Raw genomic sequence first — 22,698 nt, forward strand, 5'->3', positions numbered from 1 at the left:
CCTTCGCAGATGAATCTCCTTAGGCTGCCTCTCCTCAGAGAATCTGCCCGCAGTCCTGGAACCTTTGTTCCGCCCCTAAGCGTGTCTCTGTGCGGCTCTTCCACTAAGAAGTCTCCTAGGTCCTGGGAACCTGCTCTGCACCTAATTGCCTGGCTATGCGGCCCCTCCTCTGAGCAGCCACCTGGAGCCCTGTACAATCGCTCAGAGTCCCAGAGACCTGCCACACGCCTCTTCCTCCAGACAGCTGCCCCGTGTTCCGGTGCAGTCACTAGGAGTCCAAGCAACTCACTGCGAGCCTCCTCCTCCCGCCAACCGCCCATAGCCCTGGGCAGTCACTCCAAGTGACCCTCCCCGTTCCTCCTCCTCCTCCAGGTAGCCCCCGGGTGTTCAGGAGTGGTCACTGTGAGTCACTCTGAGTCGCTCTGAGTCTACGTGACCCGCTGCACGCCTCCTCTGGGCAGCCACCTGGAGCTCTGATGCGGCCACTGGAGACCAAGCGACCCACTGCGCTCCTCCTCCAGGCAGCCCCCGTTTTTCAGGAGCGTTCGCTTGAAGTCCAAACAACTCACCACTTGCCTCCTCCTCTGAGCAGCCGCCTGGAGCTCCAACGCAGTCACTGTGAGTCCAAGCGACCCGCCGCGCTCCTTCTCCTCTTTCTCCTCCTCCGGGCAGGCCCCGGTGTTCAGGAACGGTCGCTTTGAGTCCAAACACCTCGCCACGCAGCTCCTCCTCCGGCAACCGCCTGTAGCTCTGGTATAGTCACTCCGAATCCAAGCAGCCACGCTCCTCCTCCTCCTCCTCAGGGCAGGCCCTGGTGTTCAGGAATGGTCGCTCTGAGTCCAAACAGCTCTCCTCACAGCCCCTCCTCTGGGCCGCCACTTGGAGCCCCAGTGGTTGCTCCGAGTCCCAGCGCTGTGCTGAGCGGCCTCCTCTATGATGCTCCCAGTTGTCCGAGTTCACTGCTCTAGCGGGGGGAGAGGCGTCTCGCCAGGCAGCTCTACTTCACAAAGTTCCCTGCGTTCCGGGACTACCACCCCATCCGGGCCACCTCCCCAACGGGAGAGACTCACCCGCTGCTTTGAGTTGGTCCCAAGTCTATCAATTTCTCCTCTTTTGAATCCTGAGTCCTGGAGCAACATGAAATGCAGCCACCCTCTAGTCCACCATCTTGAAACCTCCCAGGTATAGTCTTAAAAATTAAGTTGTTTAAGGGAATAATATAAGTATTATATTAACTTACTGATTAACTCAATCCCTCACTCAAACTATTTGGCGTGGCTGCCATGTCTTCTCCTTTCCAGGGTCACCTTTTCCCCTTTCTTGTACCATCTCTATCTTTCTCTTTCACTTTACTCTGCCTCTTCCCACTTCCCAGTCCAAATTCCCAAAGGACCTGAACAAAGCCCTTCATTTAAGTCCACCCTTAGGCTGCAGCTGAGATAGGCACCTGCCTCTGTAATGTCTATCTTGCTCAAAGAAAGGCCAAGGCCAACCGTCAGATATGGTGGGCATCCTGGTCAAACTGGTGCACACCAAAGTGGTGGTCTATATTCCTTTTTGTAGGAGACTGGGTAGGGGTTGGTGGTCTCAATAAGAACACACTGGATCTCCTAGGCTCAAGAGAGTTTCCCAATAGGCTCAAGGGAGCATCCCAAGCAGCGGAACTACTGGTGTGCACCACTGCAGGTGGCTTGGTCTGCATTCTCTTAAGCACACAGAAGGTCTCAATTGTGTAAGGGCAGTTGTGAAGGAGTTTGCATTTCAAACCCATAAGCCAATTTAAAATCCCAGAGAGCAGGGCACAGTGGTGCAGGCCTGTAATCCCAGTGGCTTGGGAGGCTGAGACAGGAGGATCTCGAGTTCGAAGACAGCCTCAGCAGAAGTGAGGTGCTAAGCAACTCAATGAGACCCTGTCTCTAAATAAAATACGAATTAGGGCTGGGGATGTGGCTCAGTGGTCAAGTGCCCCTCAGTTCAATCCCTGGTACCACCCCCCCCAAAAAAAAAAAAAAAAAAAAAAAAAACAACCCAGAGTCAGTGTCTAACAGAAGAAAAGCAGCCATAAAAATATTTTTAAATATTTTAATAGAGATATTAAAATAATTGTTACATTTCCTCATTGCTGAAGCCAAATATGCCTTTTGTAATCAAAGTAATTTTATATCATGCAACAAGTTGTTTTTGTTATAATCATTAAGTATAGATGATATTTCAAGACAACTTTAGATGGATTTCAAAAGGCCTAGGCTCAAAGAGAAAGTAAAATTTATTTAAGTGTTATAGTTACACTGTATGCTGCTGGCACACTCATATTCACAGTTTTATAAAGTGAAAAAAGCTAAACTTTTAAAGTCAACTCTGAAATAGATACATTTTCTTTAATACATTCACTAGTTAGGTCTGTTCTAAGATGGGAGGAAAGACAGAAAGAAGAAATATTTTTTAAAGAACAAACTTGACATGTCAGCAGCAAATTCAGTTAACCTAAGCTGGAAGCCAGCGTTCCCGGTAATTGAGGTACAAAGTCAGTTCTCTAGTTGAGCCTAAACATTAAGAATATAAATTGAGAGCACACTGTGTAGTGACTTATTAACAAATAAATATTAAAATTAGAATTCTCAAATTTTGATTTAAGAATGCAATTTTGATCTAATCAATAAAATATATTCAGAGACATCAAAAGTAAGTAACACTAACATCTAGGGTTATTTACCAGAACTGTGAAAATACAGCACTGAGGTACAGGTGTCTTTCTAAAATCCTGTTGGGTGGAATGCTGAGGGAACAACACTGTCTGTCAGGCACCAGAAGCACCAATTTCAGTTTCAATTCCAAGAAATAGAGTTGCTGTTCTGAGAAGTTCTTATTTGGGGAGATGGAGAATTCTCAGACTCATGACTTGTAAGTAGTGGTACCATAACAAGAACCTAGAGATATCACCAAATCAACCCCAGCGAAGCTGGTGGTCCAATGTATTCATGGTGGTATACCAGCCAGTAAACCAGCACTTCTGACCACATAACAAGTGTTGAGATAATACACTTTGGAGAAAAAAAGAACAGTTAATCTTTAAGCAAACAACTAAACTGCAATTTAACTTAACCTCATAATTAACTGAAGAATATTTACTTCACATTCCCTTAACAAAAATCAACTTTAACAATAAATTATTTTCCTTTATATTCTAATTGCCATTTTTTCTCAGCAACTTATTATTAACAGCTTATCTGCAAGTCTGATCTTGCAACAGTCTTGAAACATTATTTTATGAGCTTATATTCCAGTTGATATGGTACCCAAATTTAGTTTAACTTCACAATTCACAGTACTGCCTAGAAATGGGCGGGTCCTGAGATTTGAGAGAGGGGAGTGACTTCATCCTTTGTGTTTTCATTCAGTGTCATGCAAGGCAGATCACAGAAACTGCAGTGTCTGTGGTGTTGAGCTGCAAGGCTGTGAACTGGCATTAACACTTTAAGTTGTTCTACTTGTACTCCAAGCTGAGACTCTTTAAATACATCTGTTATATAATATATATATATATATATATACACAGACAAAGGAGGGTGCAAACACATGTACATACTTTTTAACAGAAAAATAACAGTAATATAAATGAACAAATTTTTTTCAAAATGGATTCTATTTGGTTAATGAAGAATTTTCTTTCCATCCATCTATTGAAGTCCAGACCAACTATGCAGACAGGATGCCCACCCAGAAGAACAGGAAGCATTTTCTTCCTCAACTTTGGAAGGTAAAAAAAAAAAAGTATTAAATTTTTCTCAATATGAAATCTATATTCTAGAATCATTCTGTAATATAAGTGAATAATGTCTTTTTCACTGATTATATACCATCTAAAAGATACATTAGTTACTATTCTAATTTCCTTCTTAAGAATATGAAATTGGATTTCCTAGGTTGAACCAATTTAATGCTACTTTTTGTTGGGGGGTGGGTAACCAGTGATTGAACTCAGGGGCACTCGACCACTAAGCCACATCCCGGCCCTATTTCGTATTTTATTTAGAGACAGGGTCTCACTGAGTTGGTTAGCACCTCACTTTTGCTGAGGCTTGCTTTGAGCTCGAGTTCTTCCTGTCTCAGCTTCCTGAGCCGCTGGGGTTACAGGCAGGTGCCACTGCACCTGGCTTAATGCTACTTTTACGTTTTATATTTTAATTTTCAAACAGTGACATGTAACCTAGAACTTAACCCCTCAAAAGTGGCTTCATTAAAAAAAATCTAGCTATAAATATTACACAAAAATGATTTTCTATGAATAAACAATATCACCAGTACATAAGAAATGCCTCCACTACTCTGAAATAGCATCTCTGCTCATGATACTTTGATGTTATAAATCAAATCCTGTTGTTGAATATTCAGTAGTTGTATTCCTCTATAAGACAATTTCATAATAAAGTTTCTAGCACAACTAATTACTATTGACAAGGGGAATTTCTCCATATTCCTTTAAACAGAAGTCTTTACATAACTTGGGGTCTAAAACCAATAGAATTATGGTAAACCACAAGGCTAAAACAAAAACATTTTAACCATTTAAAAAATCAGATTTACTGAGGTACAATTTACTGAGGGTGAAATTCGCCTTTCTTGGTGCGCAGCCTCATACAGCCATGTACCTCTACCCCAAGGGGTCGCGTTCCCTCCCGCTCAGAGTTCGCCCTGGTCTTCCCTGGCAACATATAGTCTGTTTTCTGCATATTCTTTTTTTTTTTTTTTTTTTTTTTTGTACTGGGAATTGAACCCAGGGGCATTGTATCAGTGAGCTAAGTCCCCAACCATTTTTTATTTATTTTATTTTTATTTAATTTTATTTATTTAATATTTTATTATTTTATTTTATATTTTATTTTATTTTACTTTTATATTTTATTTTATTTTATTTTATTTTATTTATTTTATATTTTATTTTAGACAGGGTCTTCCTCATTGCTTAGGGCCTCACTAAGTTGCTGAGCCTGGCCTCAAAATTGCAATCCTCCTGCCTCAGTCTCCTGAGTTGCTGGGATTACAGGTGTATGCCACCATACCCAGTTGTTTTCTACACAGCTTTATATGAGACAGAGTACACGTTAGACGTTTATAAAAAGTGCCAAACTTTCCCAAAGTGGTTATAACACTTGTGTTGCTGAGTGTTTCAGTTATTCTTTTTGCCTTTTATTATGATCAACAATGATACTGGCTTAAAGTTTAGAAAAATTCCAGGCTTCCAAAAATTTCAGAGAGTTTCTCTTGCACTTTTTAATTACATGATTTGTACATTAAAATGTCATATGATCTGATATTTTCATAACCTTGAAACAAAGGTGAATACCCCTTTCTATTACAGCCTTTCCTTTCCTCCTCCCATCCCTAGAGGTAATTGTTACTGCATTTACTGTGTACCCTTTCCAGTCCCTGTTTTCATACACATATACACCACAGTTGATCTCATGGAGAGAAGCATCATCAAAATTTTAAATGGTAGAACTCTTTCTATGGTTTACAAGCCATTTCCTTTCCTTTTCTGTTATAGTCTGCTTTTACTCTAATAGTATTACTTAGGGTATTGCTTAGGAACTTGTGTAACAAATCACCACAAACTTAGTGGTTTTAAACAATACACATTTGTTATCCTGCAGTTTCTGTGGGTCAGAAGATCAGGAATGGCTGTTTCAGGGTCTCTAAAGGGCTGCAGTCAAGATGGTGGCTGGGCTGGTTCTCACTTAGGCTGGACTGGAGGATTTGCTTCCAAACTCAGGTGACAGCTGGCAGAATTTGTTCCTTGAGGCTGCTGGCCTCAGTTCCTTGCCACATGAGCCTCTCCAACATGGCAGCTTGCTTTATCAAACTGTACAGAGAGTTTTCTAGTAAGACAGAAGTCACACTCTCTTGTAACTATCTGCCCTTCTGTATTACTGGTTGGAACTAAACTCACTAGGTTAGCCTCTGGCCATAAAGACAGGATTACACAAAAGTGAAAATTTCTGGAAGAGGTAATAATGAGGTAAGGACTTTCTAGAAGCCTTTTTCCAGCAATCTGCATAGAGTATGACTTCAAGAAAGCTGGAAGAAGAGATATTGGAAGAATGCAGAGTTAGGGGATGATCAAATGTGCACTGATCATGTTTTCTGAGTGAGGCCCACTTGCCCCCAAGGATGAGTCAGAAGATTGGAAACATTTCCCCAATGGAAATGCAGACTGTTGGATGCTCATCTAGGATGAATGGTATACTCAAGTACAAGCCTTGTGACACAACAAAAATTCAGTCTGTGCTGACTTCTGGCAGGGCCTGCCCTGATTAGATAATATTCCTGGCAGCCGTTCCTCTCCCTCAGTTAAAAGGCTGGAGAAATGCTGGTCTGAAAGAGGATGCACTTGCTCCTGCACCAAGCATCTGTTTTCTTCTGATAAGGTTTTTCATTCTTTGCAAATCAAGTCAAGTGAGTATGCATATTCTTCCTGCAAGTTTGCAGATAATTAAGAAAAGCCTATGACAATCTTGGCCAGTTTTCCTGTTGTGTTGTTGGCCATTTCCTTCTTTATTTACTTTTAAAGATTATTGGACCTTGATGAATATATGGTGTAACAAAATAGAAGTCTATAAATTGCAATCTGATTGAAGAGTAAAGAAAATGTAGAAAAACAACTTTTAGCTCTAGCTTGAACAGCAAAACTGAGACGATTCTGCACAGAGCAGTACTGTATTGCTAACTTATTTGGGGAGCAAAGCTGCTTATCATTAAGTTCTATCTCAAGCAGAAAAGAAAATTTCCAAACTGCTGAGCTCTATCAGGGAGAGGCGTGTGAGTTAACATTTGTGGTGCAAGCAGAGGGCAGCCTCACTTCTTTGCAGTATCTACTTGAAACTACTTGTTTGGGGACTACTGCTGCACTTTAAGTTGATTTATCTTACACAGAAATGTAACAGGCTATCCTGAGCAGCTCATGATACCTGCTTGGGGTTTAAGTTGGATTTCTACTGGGTGTTTATCACAAGGAGTTTGAGTAGGGTAACTTACTTTACTTCCCGAACTGATGTTTTGCAAATATTTCTGACCTTACCTTATAGTGAGAAAAACTAAAATTTACAGCAGGAACTGGTATAGGCAGATAGACACCAACACTTATGTACCTATGTAAACTTTCAAGAAATAATTCTTATTTTCCCCCCAGGTACTGGGGATTAAACCCAGAGCCTCACAAATGCTAGGAAATCATCCTATCAGCCCTTTATTTTGAGACAGGGTCTAAGTTGGTCTTGGACTTGCAATCCTTTCATCTCAGCCTCCTGAGCAGGTGGGATTACAGGTGTGCACCACTGTGCTTGGCTCAAGAAATAATTCTTACCCTCACTGGATTCAATGTATTCTTACGTTTGTCTTATTCTTTTTTACTTTATTTATATGATACCAGGGATTGAACCCAGAGGAGCTTAACCACGAAGCCACATCCCCAAGCACTTTTTATTTTTTAATTTGAGAAAGGGTTTTGCTAAATTGCTTCAGGTCTCACTAAATTGCTGAGGCTGGCCTTGCAATCCTCCTACATCAGCCTCCTGAGTCACTGGGATTACAAGTGTGCACCACTGTACCTGGCTTACTCTTAATATATTTTGGATGCAATTCACCAAATTAATTTCAGTTCATTAATTGGTAACAACCTCAATGAAAAACATTGCTATTTACTTTATACAAAATCAGACATCACAAATATTACTTTTGCTGAAGCTGAACTTGAACTTTTGATCCCTCCTTTCTTAGCCTCCCCAGCTGCTGGGATTATAGGCGTGTGCCACCACATCAGGCTGTTACTTTTTTTTTATGTAGATGGACACAATATCTTTATTTTATTTGTTTATTTTTATGTGGTGCCAAGGATCGAACCCAGTACTTCACCTGTGCCAGGCAAATGCTCTACCAGAGTTAAACCCTGACCTCTGTTACTCTTTTCAAGGTGAGAAAATGTGTCTTTTTTCTCTGCTTTTGAAATATCTCTTTGTCTTGGTTTTACTTATTTATTTTTGCTTTTTAGATTTTATTGGAGTTGCTGAACTTTGGTTGTATATCCTTCAGTCCTGAAAAAATGTCAGCCATTCTTTTCACATATTATCTCTGACCCATTCTCTGTCTTCTCCTTTTAGAACATTTACTATTATTTTAAAACAATGATGCCATTTATACTGTTTATTCTGAGGTACACACACATGCATGCACATGTGCATTCACTTACAATTATGGACTAAACCAGCAACTCTGACCAAATCACAACTTCCTCTTCAATTCCCCTTCACCCTAAATTGCTTCTCTCAAATTCTCCTTCCTGTTCTGGAACACTTGTCAGAGACTATAGGGTTAGTGCAAAGCACAGTCCCAGCCCAGGTCATTCCATACATTTCTCTAGGAGTGCAGGACACCTTCCATATCAACTTCTTGTTCTAAAGCATTTTCCTGATAAGGAAGTTCATTTTACAATTCTAAGCCAAAAGGAGTAGGTGTGGGAGGGAACAGGACAGCCTTCATGTAGAGGTCCCAATCCTGCCAGAAGTTCAGTTATTAAATTTATGGTCAATGTTTTAATTCTATGCTTTTTTACAGTTTATTTTCTTGTTTCTTTATAGTGAATTTTGCATAATTCCTTCTAACCTGTATTCTGGGTTACACATTCTCTCTTAAGCCATATCTATTATTAACTATCAGGTTTTGATTTTTTTTTTTAATACCAGGGGACCCCCAGGGGACTTGAACCCCAGGGGACTTAACCACTGAGCCACATTCCCAGTCCTTTTTATTTTGAGACAGGGTCTACTAAGTTGCTTAGTTGCTGAGACTGGCTTTGAATTTGCAATCCTCCTGTCCCAGTCTCCCGAATAGGGATTGCAGTAGTATACAACTACAATTGGCTATAAGTTTTTTTTTAACAAGTTATCTTTTACTCATATGGATAAGTAAATAATCTGTAAAGATTTAATTTGTTTAATAAATTAGTGGAGTTTCCCTATTCATTTACAGGACTTTGTAAAAGTATACAATAGAATTTTGGATTTCTAAAGAACCCCCTTATACATTTTAGATGGAATTACAAAAAAAATTTCTAGTTTAGTCTTCTTTAGATCTTTTAATTAATAGACCTTCAACTTAATAGGAACCATTTGGGTGTTTGTATCACTTATATTACATTAAACATGCTGGACTTTTAAAAGGGAACTATTATACATGCTAAATAGTTGGATAATGTATTATTGTTCTAATAAAATTATCTTTAAATTTAAGAAAACATGTTATTCTTTTTCTTTCTTTTTTTTTGTGGTACCGGGGATCGAACCCAGGGCCTTGTGCTTGCAAGCCAAGCACGCTACCAACTGAGATATCTCCCCAGTCCCAAGAATACATGTTACTCTTAAAATGAAGAAATAAGTTTAGTTTTTAAATAAAAAGGATAATATATATATAAAAGCAAATTTATGACTTAGGGTAACTATCTTACTAAAAATATACATGATATGTTCTTATTTTGGATCTTGTGACAAAAATACTCTTGTGGCTATGGTAATACACTCAATAGCAAAAAAAAAAAAGAGAGATTATCATCAGTACTGAGAATATTCCTCCATCACTATGAAGATATAGGAAAACAGATTCAAAGAAACTATCAATACTATATATGAAGTATTTCTGCAAATAATTAGGTCTGAATCTTACCAGGCTTTTAGATCAGGGGTTCTGAAAGTATGATGTTCAGACAAGGATTATCAGCATCAACTTGCTAAAATGCAATATATTAACTACAGGTGTAGCTAGGTGGTAAAGCACTTGCCTAGCAGCATGTATGAGGCCTTGAGTTTGATTTCTAGCACCAAAAATAAAGAAATAAAAATGCAAAATTGTAGGTGGGGGGGTCCAGCTTTTTTTTTCCCCTGTACCAGGGATTAAATACTCAGCCATATCCCCAGCTCTTTTTATATTTTATTTTGAGATGGGTCTTGATAAGTTACTTAGGGCCTCACTAAACTGCTGAGGCTGGCTTTGAATTTGTGATCTTCCTACCTCTCCTCCCAAGCCACTGGAGTACAGGCATACATCACTGCACCCAGCTGCCATCTGAGTTTTAATAAATGCACCAGATGTTTCTGCTCACTCAAACTGAGGACTATTCTAAATTTATCAGTTTACTTAGTATTTACAGGGACAGAGAAACATGTTAAAGAACCAACAAGATAAGAAAATCAGTCAAAAGTGGTACATCCATACATTCTGGGTCATGTGATGTCTCAGAACATACACAGCACTACCTAAAAGGTATTTCTGTACCCACCCAATTGCATCTGGATCTAATCAGAGAATTAACTTCCTATTTATGTACAATAATGGAACAAATACTGCTACCTTCAAGTGCCAAATCCAGAATACTTAACTACTATAGGACAAATGACGAATTTCCTCAATTAATAAATGGCATGTTTAACACAGGAACATGGAATTACTATATCCTAAAAAGGAAAAAAAATAAAGAATCTAAACATACAACAACAAAACACAAGCTGCCTGGTGCAGAAGTACAAGCCTATAATCTCAGTTATTCTGGAGAGTGAGGTAGAAGGATGGCAAGTTCCAGATTAGCCTCAGCAATATAGTGAGACCCTGTCTTAAAAAAAAGGAAGCGGGGATGTAGCGCAATGGTAAAGAATCCCTGGGCTCAACCCTCAGTACTAAATTAACAAGAACAACAAAAACCCCTGAAAAATCCAAAATGAAACATAATACATTCCTCCAATGAAAAACCAAAACCAAAACACAACACAACAAAGGAAATCAATCAAATGCAATGTATGAGCCCTATTTGTGATACTTAAGACAGTTCAGTCTTTTTACAAGAACCATGTATATAAAAATGGACTGAATGCAGACGATGGAAGAATTCAGGGAAATGAAAGGATGTGTGCAATTTGCTTTGAAATCTCTAGTGCTCCCCTATCTCTGTGAAAAGACTGACCATGAGTTGAAAATTGTTAGAGATGGGTGACAGCTACAAAAGCCACTATTGTAATCTCTCTGCATGCTTGCAAATGTTAAAAATAGAGATGTTTTAAAATGAAACCCAAGCCAGGCATGGTGATGTATGCATGTAGTCTCAGTTACTTGGGAGGCTAAGGCTGGAAAATTGTTTTAGCCCAGGAGTTTGACACCAGCCTGGGTAACATAGTGAGATCTCCATGTCAAAAAACAAACAAGAATAAAAACAAAAACTGAAACAAAACAAACAAAAAAACTAACCCCAAAATAAAACCATGATATCAAGATGAAGTATGAAACCAGGAACTCAGCAGCTGTATGAGAAGCATTTCAAATTGTTTATGCAACACACCATCCAACTTAATTGACATGAAAATTTAAACTCCACAATAGGACAGTTGAAAAGCTTCATTCACTTGGAAAGTGGACTGCAGGATATGGGCCACTGTCCTGATGTTCCAGGACTGTCTGCAGGTGGGAAGAAGATAGAGGTAAAGTAGGAGAGGAACAGCTCAATACGTTTTTTTTTTTTTTTTTTTTTTTTTTTTAATGTATGCCAGGAACAGTGGCATGTACCTGTAATCCCAGCAGCTTGGGAGGCTGAGGCAGGAGGATCATAAGTTCAAGGTCAGCCTCATCAATGAGGCCCTAAGCAACTCATTGAGACCCTGTCTCTAAATGAAATATAAAATACTGCTGTGAATGTGGCTTGGTGGTTAAGCACCCCTCGGTTCAACCCCAGGTACCAAAATAAATAAATAAATAAATAAATAAATAGGAAGAAAGTATGATCTAAACAAAACCACATTCAAGTCAATACCAGAACTCAACACCACAATACAAATCCAAACTCAAAGAGTGATAAGATCAAAATAAGCCATGTATTATATTTTCCTGAGTGTTAAAATTATATAAATGTACTATTGCTGCCCCCAAATGTTAAAAAGTCAGCTTTCCAAATCTAGTTGCAGGCTACACATATGATAGAATCAATCAAGTGAACAAAATTTAAATGATATAATTTTAAAAATTATAGTATCATGAAATATGTATAGGCACATACATTCTTAACTACAGGCTAATGGTTAGTGTAAATAGTAAACAGAAGTGGCAGCTCCTTTCACATACCTTGAGCAATGGTAGCAAGTTTTTCCCTTTTCTTCTGGGCTGAGTTGCAACACTGTATCTATAACCGGAGGCAGTCTCTCTCTTTCACTACCTGGTTTCAGGAAAATGAACTGTAACAAGACATTCTTCAAGTACTCCAGGTTAGCAACAGACTTCTCTCCCTCTTGATTTCTTTCCAATCTTCTTATTTCACTTTTGAGGAGCTGTTAGAGAAATGAGTTAAAAATAGGTTTTTACCAGTTTCTGGTAAACATGGCAGACTGAACCCATGCATTTTTCTTTTCTTCGAACATCTGCCTCCCCATGACAATAAAGAAAGCCCTAGGAGAAAAGAATAAATGATCTATATCAGGAAATTCCAAGAAGACGGGAAGTAGATAAAGGAGTGGAACTGACTCACTCCAGTGCCTTTCTAAGTACCACTAATAAGAGTAGGGGATGCAAAGTTCCTGCCTTGGAAGCACAGCACATCATGGAAATGGGGGCTGAAAACTGGGGGACTAATGGGAAATCTAGAAAATGAGCCATGGCAGACATAAGCTGGTATCATGATGCTCTCATCACCTAATCTGTAGAACATGAGCTGAGGAAGGTGAGCAAGTTCGAGAACAGGCACTGAAATAAATGTCCACCACTTCTACTAACCCTCCGCCCTTGCCTTTCTCACACAGCCCAGGCAGACAGGATACCCACAGTGAACGGCTCTTGATCAAAACAAAATTCTATTTCAGGATAAAGTGAACATTCAGAAGCCTAAGACATCATTAACTATTACCAGAAAAATGAGGCAAAGAATGATATGAAAAAGGTAGTTAGGAAATTAAAATCTTTGAGGAGGATTTCCAGGTTTAAACCAAACTATAGTTTTTGTTATACTGTATTTCATGATTTTCGATTAGCCATGGAATTCAGCGAACTCTGTCATAAAATCCAGGGTCATTTTTAAAAAGTGACCAGAAGGAGGTTTCAAGATGGCGGCCTAGAGGGTGGCTCCATTTCATATTGCTCCAGGACTCAGGATTCAAAAGAGGAGATATTGATAGACTTGGGACCAACTCAAAGCAGCCGGGTGAGTCTCTCCCATTGGGGAAGCGTCCTGGATGGGACGGTAGTCCCGGAACGCAGGGAACTTTGTGAAGTAGAGCTGCCGGCGAGATGCCCCTCCCCCCGCTGGAGCAGTGAACTCGGACAATTGGGAGCATTGGAGAGGAGGCCGCTCAGCACAGCGCTGGGACTCGGAGCAACCACTGGGGCTTCGGTGGCTGCCCAGGGGAGGAGCGGCGAGGAGAGCTGTGTGGACTCAGAACACCGGGGCCTGCCCTGAGGAGGAGGAGGAGCAGCGTGGCCGCTTGGATTAGGAGTGACTGTACCGGAGCTGCAGGCGGTTGCCAGAGGAGAAGCCGCGCGGGGAGCTGTTTGGACTCAGAGCGACGCTTCTGAACACCGGGGATTGCCCTGAGGACAAGGAGGAGGAGGAGCGCGGCCGCTTGGATTTGGAGTGGCTATACCAGAGCTACAGGCGGTTGCCAGAGGAGAAGCGGCGCGGCAAGCTGTTTGGACTCAGACCACTTCTGAACACCAGGGTCTGCCCGGAGGAGTAGGAGGAGGAGGAGGAGCGCGGCGGGTTGTTTGGACTCGCAGTGACTGCAGTAGAGCTCCAGGGGGCTGAACAGAGGAAGAGGGGACTGGTGAGTTGTTTGGACTTAAAGCGACCGCTCCTGAACACAGGGGGGCTGCCTGGAGGAGAAGCGCAGTGGGTTGTTTGGTCTCGAGTGGCCGCACCAGAGCTCGGGGCGGTTGCCCAGAGGATGCGTGCAGTGGGTCACATGGATTCAGAGCCACTCAGAGCGACCGCTCCTGAACACCTGGGGGGTTACCAGGAGGAGGAGGAGGAACGGGGAGGGTCATTTCGACTCGGAGCGATTGATTGCCCAGGCCTACGGGTGGTTGGTGGGAGGAGGCACGCAGTGAGTTGCTTGGACTCCTAGTGACCACACCGGAATACTGGGTGGCTGTCTGGAGGAAGAGGTGTGTGGCGGGTCTCTGGGACTCAGAGCAATTGTATGGGGCCCCAGGTGGCTGCTCAGAGGAGGGGCCGCATAGCCAGGCGATTAGGTGCACAGCAGGGTCCCAGGATCTAGGAGGCTTCTTGGTGGAAGAGCCCCACAGAGACACGCTTAGGGGCGCAGCGAAGGAACCAGGACTGCGGGCAGATTCTCTGAGGAGGGGCAGCCTAAGGAGATTCATCTGCGAAGGGTGAGGCTCCCAGGCCCAGGAGGTAGGGCTGGGCCCCTGGGAACTTTGCAGAGGAAGGCAGCCCAGCCCAGGCGGTAGCTATAAATTGAGGGAACCTCTAGGAGGGAACTGACCAACGACACCTCCCCACCGGGTGAGTCTTCCCTGCCGGGTGAGGTTTTCCCACAAGACGGTAAAACCAGAGACACAGGCCCAAACAGGCCTTGCCTCAGCCTGCAGTCTAGTTCCCCTTTGGATGACCATTGGTCAACAAGTGGAGGCACCTCTGCCCACTAGCAGGGAATATACCCAATCTCAAGGCCACCACTAGTAGAGAGGCAGCTTCCTTGTGGAGCACCGCATTATCAACTTCCTCCAAGACTTCAGCCTACTGAAGGCTAAGAGGGGATATATATAGAAAACTTCAGGGACATTGTAAGTCAATAGAGGAAACCTACAATATCTCAGCAGTCCACTGATACCTGAACAATATGAGAAAACAAGGAAAGAAAATGCTGCAAACAAATCTAGATGTTATATCAATAAAACCCAATGACAGCATGGCAGAAGAAATGACAGAAAAGGAGTTCAAAATATACATAATTAAAATGATCAGGGAAGCAAACAATGAGATGAAAGAGCAAATGCACGCAGTGAATGATGAGATGAGAGAGCAAATGCAGGCATTGAATGATCACATCAAAAGACAGTTAAAAGAGCAAATACAGGAAGCATAAGATCATTTCAATAAAGAGTTAGAGATAATGAAAAAAAAAAAACAAACAGAAATCCTTGAAATGAAGGAACAATAAACCAAATTAAGATCTCCATAGAAAGCATATCCAGTAGGATAGAACACCTGGAAGACAGAACCTCAGACATTGAAGACAAAATGTTTAACCTTGAAAACAAAGTTGAACAAACAGAGAAGATGGTAAGAAATCATGAACAGAATCTCCAAGAACTATGGGATATCATGAAAAGGCCAAATTTAAGAATTATTGGGATTGAGGAAGGCTTAGAGAAACAAACCAAAGGAATGAACAATGTATTCAATGAAATAATATCAGAAAATTTCCCGAATCTGAAGAATGAAATGGAAAATCAAGTTCAAGAGCCTTATAGGACTCCAAATACACAAAATTACAACAGACCCACACCAAGGCACATTATAATGAAAATACCTAACATACAAAATAAAGACAGAATTTTAAAGGCTGTGAGAGAAAAGAACCAAATTACATACAGGGGGAAACCAATATGGATATCAGCAGATTTTTTCAATCCAGACCCTAAAAGCTAGAAGGGCCTGGAACAACATTTTTCAAGCCCTGAAAGAAAATGGATGCCAACCAAGAATCTTATACCCAGCAAAACTTACCTTCAAATTTGACGATGAAATAAAATCCTTCCATGATAAACAAAAGCTAAAAGAATTTACAAAAAGAAAGCCAGCATTACAGAATATTCTCAGCAAAATATTCCATGAGGAAGAGATGAAAAACAAAGAAGCAAATCAGCAAAGGGAGGAATTATCCTAAAGGAATTGTCAAATAAAGGAGGAACCAAGTTGTGTCAAACAAATAAATAAATAAAATTTAAAAAATGAACCAAATGACTGGGAAACCAAATCCCATCTCAATAATAAACCTGAAGTTAATGGCCTGAATTCATCAATCAAAAGACATAGACTTGCAGATTTGGATTAAAAAGAAAGATCCAACAATATGTTGCCTACAAGAGACTCACCTCATAGAAAAAGATACCCATAGACTAAAGGTGAAAGAATGGGGAAAAACATACCATGCACATGGACTCAGCAAAAAAGCTGGAGTATCCATCTTCATTTCAGACAATGTGGACTTCAAGCCAAAGTTAGTCAGAAGGGATAAAGAAGGTCATTTCATACTGCTTAAGGGAAGCATAAATCAGCAAGATATAACAATCATAAACATCTATGCCCCAAACAGTGGCTCATCCATGTATGTCAAACAAATCCTTTTCAATTTCAGAAACCAAATAGACCATAACACAATAATACTAGGTGATTTTAACACGCCTCTCTGACCACTGGACAGATCTTCCAGACAAAAATTGAACAAAGAAACCATAGATCGCAATAACACAATCAATAATTTAGACTTAACGGACATTTATAGAATATACCATACAACCAAGAGCAAATATACTTTCTTCTCAGCAGCACATGGATCCTTCTCTAAAATAGACCATATATCATGCCACAAAGCTAATGTTGCAAATACAAGAAGATAGAGACACTACCATGTATTCTATCAGATCATAATGGATTGAAGTTAGAAATAAATGAAAGAGTAAAACACAGAAACTATTCCAACATCTGGAGATTAAACAATATGCTATTATATGATGAATGGATAACAGAAGATATTAGGAAGGAAATTAAAAAATTCTTAGAGGTAAATGAGAACAAAGAAACATCATATCAAAATCTCTGGGACACTATGAAAGCAGTACTTAGAGGGAAATTTGTTTCATGGAGCGCATTTAATAAAAGAAGTAAAACTCAACAAATAAATGACCTAACACTACAGCTCAAAGCCCTAGAAAAAGAAGAACAGACCAGCACCAAAAGTAGTAGAAGACAGGAAATAGTTAAACTCAGAGCTGAAATCAATGAAATTGAAACAAAAGAAACAATACAAAAAATTGACAAAATAAATAGTTGGTTCTTCAAAAAAATAAACAAAATTGATAAACCTTTAGCCACACTAACAAAGAGAAGACGAGCGAAAACCCAAATCAATAAAATTCGGAATGAACAAGGAAATATCACAACAGACAGGATTGAAATACAAAATATAATTAGAAGCTATTTTGAAAATCTATACTCCAACAAAATAGAATATTTTGAAGACATCAACAGGTTTCTAGAGACATATGAATTGCCTAAACTGAACGAGGAGGACATACACATTTTAAATAGACCAATTTCAAGTACTGAAATAGAAGAAGTCATCAAAAGCCTACCAACAAAGAAAAGTCTGGGACCAGATGGGTTCTCAGCCGAGTTCTACAAAACCTTTAAAGAAGAGTTCATTCCAATACTTCTCAAAGTATTCCATAAAATAGAAGAGGAGGGAACCCTCCCAAACTCATTCTATGAAGCCAATATCACACTGATACCTAAACCAGACAGAGACTCATCAAGGAAAGAAAATTTCAGACCAATATCCTTAATGAACATCGACGCAAAAATTCTCAACAAAATTTTAGCAAATCGCATACCAAAACATATTAAAAAGATAGTGCACCATGATCAAGTGGGCTTCATCCCAGGGATGCAAGGTTGGTTCAACATCAGGAAATCAATAAATGTCATTCACCATATCAATAGACTTAAAGTCAAGAATCACATGATTATTTCAATAGATGCAGAAAAAGCATTTGATAAAATACAGCACCCCTTCATGCTCAAAACACTAGAAAAAAGAGGGATAGTGGGAACAATCCTTAACATTGTAAAGGCCATTTATGCTAAGCCCATGGCTAATATCATTCTAAATGGTGAAAAACTGAAAGCATTCCCCCTAAAAACTGGAACAAGGCAGGGATGCCCTCTTTCACTACTTCTATTCAACATCGTTCTTGAGACTCTAGCCAGAGCAATTAGACAAACCAAAGAATTAAAGGGATACGATTGGAAAAAGAAGAACTCAAACTATCCCTGTTCGCTGATGACATGATTATATATTTAGAGGAACCTGGAAATTCCACCAGAAAACTCTTAGAACTCATAAGTGAATTCAGTAAAGTAGCAGGTTACAAGATCAATGCCCATAAATCCAACGCATTTTTATACATAAGTGATGAATCTTCAGAAAGAGAAATTAGGAAAACTACCCCATTCAAATAGCCTCGAAAAAATAAAATACTTGGGAATCAATCTCACAAAAGAGGTGAAAGACCTCTACAATGAGAACTATACAACACTAAAGAAAGAAATTAAAGAACACCTTAGAAGATGGAAAGATCTTCCATGTTCTTGGATAGGAAGAATTAATATTGTCAAAATGGCCATACTACCTAAAGTGCTATACAAATTCAATGCAATTCCAATTAAAATCCCAATGACGTACCTTACAGAAATAGAGCAAGCAATTATGAAATTCATCTGGAAGAATAAGAAACCCAGAATAGCTAAAGCAATCCTTAGCAGGAAGAGTGAAACAGGGGATATTGCAATACCAGATCTTCAACTCTACTACAAAGCAATAGTAACAAAAACAGCATGGTATTGGTATCAAAATAGAAAGGTAGATCAATGGTACAGAATAGAGGATACGGACACAAAACCAAATAAATACAATTTTCTCATACTAGACAAAGGGTCCAAAAATATGCAATGGAGAAAAGATAGCCTCTTGAACAAATGGTGCTGGGAGAATTGGAAATCCATATGCAACAGAATGAAACTAAACCCATATCTCTCACCATGCACAAAACTAAACTCAAAATAGATTAAGGACCTTGGAATCAGACCAGAGACCCTGCAGATTATAGAAGAAAAAAGTAGGTCCAAATCTTCACCTTCTTGGTCTAGGATCAGACTTCCTTAACAGGACTCCCATAGCACAAGAAATAAAAGCAAGAATCAATAACTGGGATAGATTCAAACTAAAATATTTCTCTCAGCAAAGGAAACTATCAGCAATGCGAAGAAAGAGCCTACAGAGTGGGAGAATATCTTTGCCAATCATACTTCAGATAGAGCACCAATCTCCAGAATCTATAAAGAACTCAAAAAACTCTACTCCAAGATTTCAAATAATCCAGTCGACAAATGGGCTAAGGAAATGAATAGACACTTCACAGAAGAAGATCTACAAGCAATCAACAAACATATGGAAAAATGCTCAACATCTCTAGTAATAAGAGAAATGCAAATCAAAACCACCCTAAGACTTCCATCTCACCCCAATTAGAATGGCGATTATCAAGAATACGAGCAACAACAGGTGTTGGCGAGGATGTGGGGAGAAAGGTACAGTCATAAATTGCTGGTGGGGCTGCAAATTAGTGCAGCCACTCTGGAAAGCAGTGTGGAGATTCCTTAGAAAAACTTGGAATGGACCCTCCATTTTACCCAGCTATCCCCACTCCTTGGCCTATACCCAAAGGACTTAAAATCAGCATACTACAGAGATACAGCCACATCAATGTTCATAGCTGCTCAATTCACTATAGCCAGACTGTGGAACCAACCTAGATGCCCTTCAATTGATGAGTGGATAAAGAAACTGTGGTATATATATACAATGGAATATTACTCAGCCATAAAGAATGATAAAATTATGGCATTTGCAGGCAAATGGATGAAACTGGAGAATATCATGCTAAGTGAGATAAGCCAATCTCAAAAAGCCAAAGGACGAATGATATCGTTAATAAGTGGAGGATGACACATAATGGGGGGTAGGGAAGGGTTTGTGTTAGGGTTAGAGTTAGGGTTAGGGAGGGGGGGCAAGTATGGAGGAAGGAAGTACTGTATAGAGGGTAAAGAAGGGTGGGAGGGGTGGGGGGAAGTGAAAAAATAACAGAATGAATCAAAGAACATTACTCTATGTAAATTTATGATTACACAAATGGTATGCCTTTACACCATGCACAAACAGAGAAACAACATGTATCCCATTTGTTTACAATTTAAAAAAATTAAAAAAAAAAGTGACCAGAGGGTCCAAGAAATCAAGTGAGTGTATATCTGTGGAAATATAGCATTTGAATACCTCAGTTAGGCTTATTGCTCTAGTTAATGATTTAGTTAGATACAATCATATTTCAATTAGTGGAAAAATGTTTTATAGATAAATATTGAGGTATTGATGGAATTTCATTATACATATATATATTTTGTAAATAAGAAATATATGTATATATAGTCCATATGGTGTATATATAGATAGATATAGGTGTATAATTTTCTGTAAATAAGTAAATAATTCAGTATTAAAAATACAATCTAGAGCTGGGGATATAGCTCAGTTGGTAGGGTGCTTGCCTTGCATGAACAAGACCCTGAGTTCAATCCCCAGCACAGTTTTTAGGGTGCTTGCCTTGCATGAACAAGGCCCTGAGTTCAATCCCCAGCACCAAAAAAAAAAAAAAAATCTAACAAGGATTCCTTGTAGCCTGCGCAGAGACAGGGCAGATCTACTTGGAGCAACAACATGCAGAGGCAGAAGCAAGCACTTCTCACACAGGAGTCAGAACCTTGCTCCACCATTTGCCAGCTCAATTTCCAGTGACTGTGAGGGTTAACTAAGACAATATACATGTAAAGTCCAGAACCTGGGTCATGAACACTGCTCAACAATTACCATGACTTTATTCTTGTCAATGAGCCAGGGTGGAAATATCTCATTTAAGTTATCTTCAACTGTTCTGAAACACTCCTGGATATTCATGTTGACTTTAAAGAGGAGAAACTTCCTATGCCACTTTGCCATTTCTACCTACCACTGTGCTGGGTAAGTTTAGGGTCATAAACATCAGGTGAATAATTTGAGTTAGAAGTACTCTATTGTTTAGGACTGAAGGACACATACTCCCATGCTTATTTTATATATTTTTTTAGTGTCAATGGACCCTTATTTTATTTATTTATATGTGGTGCTGACGATCAAACCCAGTGCCTCACACATGCTAGGTAAGCGATCTCCCACTGAGCCACAACCCCAGCCCCATATTAAGTTTTACTTGAGCTTATGTGGAACTTGTAAATATTTCTCCAATTTTTAAATCTATTATGAATTTTTAGAAATAGTAGCAATTAAGATATAAAAGCAATCAATATTTCTTCCCATAAGGAATATAATGTAAGGAATCAAGATGTTAGGGATACATCTGAAATGTGAAGATTTATACTTGGGTATGTACAGAGGGTCAGACAACCAAATTGGTGCAGAGCATTCTCCTGGTGGCCACGTTTTTATTACCTCACTTTGATCTGCTCCATAAGAATGGCATTGGTTGCTTCTGTTTCCCGAAGCAGGCCATTTAAATGATCTGCGCTTTTTGTGGTGGAGCTGAGCTTCTGAACCAATTCTTCTTTGGTGAATTCAGCATGCCATAAAGGAGGTTCTGCAATATGTTGTTCTAAGAGTTAATTTTCAAAGCAGAGATTACAGATAAAGATTCTAAATAAGAAAAACATTTACATATAAAAGTAAGAACTTTTGTAAAGTAAGTGCAAAGTAAGAACTCTGCAATTATGTAAGTCAGCTTTGTTTGCCATTCATCTATTCAACATACCAATTTAAAGGTTTCATGTTGAATAACACAAATATGACAGAATCTGTGTTGTAATGCATATAGTTTAAAAATGAATAAGGCCTATGAGCCTCTAATTCTAAATATGTCAAAGCTTGTGTTTTTAATTTGATTTTATTTTTTTGGTGGTGCTGGGGACCCAACCCAAGGCATCAGGCATGCTGGCACTCCCACAGGTCAAATCATTTTATTGGTTTCAGTACACACCCTCTTTCCATCCAACGTCCCATAAGCTTACATTTTTTCACTTATGAATTAGGGAAGCATTAACATTTACAGCTCATTTATATCATGAACCCCAATAAGAAATCTTCTATGAGGTGGGAGGGGTAGCATTATTCAAATTTTTATAGATAAGGGATCTGGCTCAGGATTGCAAAGTAATTTTGGCAAAAATCACAAAGCCAAGTCTGATTCTGTAGGCTGCTGCCACAGCACCAGATGACTCCCTGTCATAACTATGAACTCCACCTGAAGGAATTATGACTTACACTTTTCACCCATACAGTCAATGACCATGGATACAAATGGCTCTTATTCCAGGTGGTCCCAAACTTCAGAAAGATGACAGTTCCCCCTCAATTATACAAAGTAACATTCATTACAGATAAGAACAAAATATACCAGAACTACATTTACCACAGCAAATTTAGCACGACTCCAAAGAAAAGAAAAACAGAAATTACCAGTATCTTAGAAGAGTGAGAGACTACTTTACTTGCTAATGCCATTATAGGACTTTCAACCATATTTCTGGCTCAAGTGTAGGGTAGAACTAACATTTTATTTTAAAAAGAGATCTGTTTCACACTGCAGGAAAGTTTTCACTAGAATAGGTGGTAGAATATTGAAAGTACTTTATCAGAAAGTGGCTCAAAAGGCACATAAAAATTAGAGTAATATTAATTCAACAAGAGAGTGAAATTAAATAAAAGAAATATTTAGACTGAGTAACGTTCCCAGTTTAGTTTCAGGAGAATTAAGAAGTTGCTCTAAAGACTG

At 39.5% G+C, this 22,698-nt stretch overlaps 1 long non-coding RNA gene across 2 annotated transcripts; it reads right to left on the bottom strand.

The window, feature by feature from the left end:
• Positions 1–2,651: 2,651 nt before the first annotated feature.
• On the bottom strand, positions 2,652–22,605 carry LOC306652373. 2 transcript variants are annotated; one of them, XR_013761381.1, is made up of 4 exons: positions 22,188–22,605; positions 21,368–21,507; positions 12,151–12,353; positions 2,652–3,748 (listed from the first exon to the last, which is right to left on the bottom strand). It is a non-coding gene; the product is annotated as an uncharacterized lncRNA (long non-coding RNA). The 2 variants fall into 2 exon arrangements; XR_013761382.1 differs by lacking the exon at positions 22,188–22,605 and having other exon boundaries at positions 21,368–21,559.
• Positions 22,606–22,698: the final 93 nt, after the last annotated feature.

This window comes from Sciurus vulgaris (genome assembly GCF_902686455.1).
Source record: "Sciurus vulgaris genome assembly, contig: HiC_scaffold_181_arrow_ctg1, whole genome shotgun sequence".
In the NCBI taxonomy this organism is placed as follows: Eukaryota; Metazoa; Chordata; class Mammalia; order Rodentia; family Sciuridae; genus Sciurus; species Sciurus vulgaris.